The 4,406-nt window shown below is 33.7% G+C and overlaps 1 long non-coding RNA gene across 1 annotated transcript; it reads right to left on the bottom strand.

Annotated features, from left to right (window-relative positions):
* Positions 1-1,409: 1,409 nt before the first annotated feature.
* Positions 1,410-3,882, bottom strand: LOC147790670 (uncharacterized). The gene is made up of 3 exons (XR_015422788.1): positions 3,825-3,882; positions 2,982-3,056; positions 1,410-1,708 (listed from the first exon to the last, which is right to left on the bottom strand). It is a non-coding gene; the product is annotated as an uncharacterized LOC147790670 (long non-coding RNA).
* Between the last annotated feature and the right edge of the window lie 524 nt (positions 3,883-4,406).

Here is a 4,406-nt window from a genome sequence, read left to right on the forward strand (position 1 = left end):
TTTGAGGATTTGGTAACTTCCATAGGAAACATTGTCAAATAGGCTTTTCTCTTGGTATACCTTATCTACTACAATCCAAAACTAATGTTCCTATAACCATAATGGAAAGACATCACAACCCTTTCAATGCCTTTGTAATACCAAGAATGGGCTTAACAAAATTCTCTTATAAAAATTGGTATTGTATAAGCATGGTGGATATCCTCAGATGCCATAAAACTTGGGATACTTGAAAATCAAACTTAAAATGATAGTCTTGAAACTTTAACTATAGTAATACCTTTTAACTAGGTTGACATTGCTAGGAAAAATTGTACGGTAATTTCCTACAACAATTTGTTTATGTTGAGCTTCTTGAGTGCATTCGTGTACCCTAAGAAGAATTACCACAAAACTTCTAGTTGATTTAGAGACAATGTCCCACTCTAATCCTCGTGTATCCCCCACCCAAGTTCATTTTAAATCATGGTTTCTTAAATTTAAGGTACCTTTGACAATCTCATACCGTATTCCCTCTCCATACACCTCTAAAATTTTGACTATGATCGTAATGCCTCGTCCAAACTGTGGCTTGATACTTTTAAATCACCTCACAACTTCTCTAATTGGTTGTATTATTAAGGCAGGAAAGTTTTCTATATCTCAATACTTCCAAAGCTCAGCTTCCATTAAAGGCACTTATGTCATTCACCAATCAATTTAAGTATACATGTTTTAAACTTTTATGGTCTTAACTCAATTTTTTTTTAATTTTTATTGATACTTTTAATTTCATTTTTACATACTTCAAAGTTATAAAAAAAAAAATTTCACGCACTACCACTTTTAGTATCTATAGTGTACTATAAGATATTGACGTCTATCAAGCTTTTCTTAGGTCATTTTATTTCATCTGACACTGCTTACTCTTCAGTTTACATTGGTACATTCCTCCCATTTCTATGGTCATAAGACTGTGTAGTTTATCTATGTTCAAGACGTCTAACTAAAACATATGATCTTGCTTAGCAAAATCATTTTCACGCATGCACTAACATTTAGTAGCTTACTAAAATTAAAGTTAGCAACAATCTCAGTAAATCTAAACATCATCAATACAACAATTTACATTCACATTCCATGCAAGGTAAAACATAAAGTATTCTAAATTAAAATAAATATAGAATTAAGCTAACATGAATGCAGTAAATTATAATACAATCAATAAAGTAAAAGTCCAATTACGAGTTATATTTTATAATGACCAAACAATAACAACATACACAATCAACGACATTTCATTTTTTATCTTAAGCAAGACATACCTGACGGAGACGGGGCATCAACGGTGGGACCATGGAACATGCCAAGCCTACATCGTAGGCTAGTCTACAAGATCTATAACCTGGCTCACTGTAACGACCCGAAATTTTCTACTTAATTTAAGGTCGCTACTGTATACATACCATAAACATTGAATGCGGAAGACTTCATTTAAATTCCATAAAACATAACCTTTAACTTAAAAACACAGCCATGGACTTACGTGTTTCGAAAACATCTTTAAAACGACACAATAAAAGACCCGAAATAAAATAAATAAGCGTTTAAGTTTAAAACATCCTATTCTATCCTAAGTCTAAGAAAATGAATACCACTATCCTATGCATGTGCCATGATCTCGAGTTGCGATGCCGTCGTCAGCCGTACAGGAATGTCTTGCCTTAACCTGAAAAATGTAGTAGCACATGGCTTGAGTATTTAAAGAAATACTCAGTAAGTGACCCCACTATTGGGGTTAAATGCAACAATCACATGCAATAAAATGATGAGACCTATCTTTCGTTTCGTTTCATTTCGTTTCGTTTCTTTTTCGTTTCGTTTCGTTTCATTTTCCCTACGGTGTAATCCTAACAGGTAATCGTGGACGTGTACCATATACTCTACACGCAGCCCATACGTGCGAGTATGAGCTCACCAGCTAGTTCGCACACCGCTGGGCCACTGTCCCTAGCCGGTGGGCATGCTCTGGGGGCCCACCGTGACTCGTTAAAACTAGAACCGTCACGGCAGCGCTATGCAAAGCATAACGATCGTTGTCCTGCCATTGGATGTACGCGTCCGTACCCTCGTGATGGGATAGGGGTATCCCCCCAAATGCATGAGCACACAATATGCATGAGGTCCCACTAGTCCTACAGTTATCATTAATGAACATAACCCCCTGTCACGTTTTCATGCTTACATGTCATTCTCATTCTCATTTCTTTACATATCATACATATTCCTAACAGGGTTATGTTTCCTGCAATTTACCGTATTTCATGTCATACAATTCATGCAGTTACATTCAAATATTCATACAAACAAGCCATAATCGTTAAGGACCACACATCGTTACATGCATTACACATCACATCAGACTAAAAGCATACATTCACGTTCACATAACTACGTACTTAAGCACCATAATCTAGCATACAATGCATCATATCATAAACAAGTCATAACGTAAACACTTCATAGTCATATCGTTCTCTAACTTACCATAGCCTTAATATTCTTATACCTATCACAGACATATCATTACGTGACGTACCTTAGTCATATCGTCACAAGAACATACCCTAATGCTATCGTTCTATCAATCTATCACAAACCTAACCCTTTCTACCAATAACCTAACCGTATTCTTTCACCATTCTCTCCTATCCATAGCACTTCGGTGTGTAACCTAACTCTAACGTTTCATGAACGTATCTTACTCCTATCGTTACATTTCGTTTTGTGCATCCTTCTCGTATCCTATCTCAAAAATCTCCTAGAGCACATCGTACGATAATTATTATCATACAATCCACATATTATATAACATAACATAACATATAGGAAGCATATCGATCCACAGACAATTCACACATATCAATATATATGACACGTGCAGAACCACAGGGCACGTGTCAACATAAAAAAATAACCATGCCGATAGTAAGGTCACTTACCTGGATAGCTTAAGTCGTTGTCACAAATATATCTTTAATGAAAGTTCAATTCCGTCCTTTGAAATCCGAGTCAACCTATATGAGCTCATGACATCAGTTTCAATTTGAACTCTATAAAATTATTTCCCTAATTTACATTGCCCAATAGTCAAATTTTGATCTTTTCTGTTAGACAAAATTTAAAGAATCTCACCACCCTCTAGTAAAAATTGTGATGTTTTCTGTTACACAAAATTGGAAGGAGCTCACTGCTGTTTGATATTGAATCTCACCACCCTCTAGTAAAAATTGTGATGTTTTCTGTTACACAAAATTGGGAGGAGCTCACTGCTGTTTGATATTTCGTTTTATTGTTAAATACTGTTTAACAGATCTTTCCTTAATCTCCCTCTCTCTCTCTCATCTTTTTCATTCTGTAAATAGGTTTTAATTGGGAGGAGCTCCCTGCCGTCTGATATTTACTTGTTAAATACTTCTCCCTCTCTCTCTCTCATCCTTTTCATTCTGTAAATAACTTGTTAAATACTGTTTAACAAATCTTTCCTCAATCTCCCTCTCTCTCTAATCCTTTTCATTCTGTAAATAGGTTTTTCAATTGTGTAAACAGATATTAGTGGTCAATTTTAAGTATAGACTACGATCTTTTAGTTTATAGATTTGCCACCTAAAATTTTATTGAATATAAGTTATAACCTTATCGTATAATTAAAATGCTAACAAAAATCTAATAATTGTATATGAGATCTGATTATTACAGTTAAGATAGGAAACAAGATTTGATCCTAAATTAATTTCTTATCACCATAACTATAAAGGAAAAGGAAATATGAGATAGGATTTTACCGTAATAACTGACAAAAATCTCTAAATCTGCAATGAAAGCCATTGTACTTCTTCTCAGACTGACCATTGTTGTTTTTCTGTTTCTTTCTTTTTCTTTTGGAAGGTGGGATGGATCTAGGAGAGATAATTGTGGGAAGGGACAAAGGAATAGTGGAGAGAGGTGGGGAATGATTTTTTTTTTTTTTAATTCTAATTTTAATTAATTAATTAATTTTTTATTATTATTATTTTAACTATTTTTTATAAAGTTTTTTTTATTTGTTTATTTCTTTATTTACTTTTCCGCTATTACATTATATCCCTCTAAAAGAAACTTTCGTCCTTGAAAGTGTTTTAATCTTGGAATAACTCGAGTCCTTATTCTAAGAGTTCTTTGTTAAGTCTTCAAGTACCACTAAGCAAAAATTCTTAACAAGTATACCTTAATTCGTATGAGTTATAACATTTATTTGCATGTATAAAACCTTCATAAGCCTATCACTTTGTATTCATAAAATCTTTGAATCCTTATTAGGTGTCTTGTCAGATAGTTAGGTATTTTAAATTTTAATTCATACTCCAAAATGGTTTTTTTTTTGTCAT

The sequence above is a fragment of the Cucurbita pepo genome, chromosome 10 (genome assembly GCF_057944985.1).
Source record: "Cucurbita pepo subsp. pepo isolate OVF chromosome 10, ASM5794498v1, whole genome shotgun sequence".
Classification (NCBI taxonomy): Eukaryota; Viridiplantae; Streptophyta; class Magnoliopsida; order Cucurbitales; family Cucurbitaceae; genus Cucurbita; species Cucurbita pepo.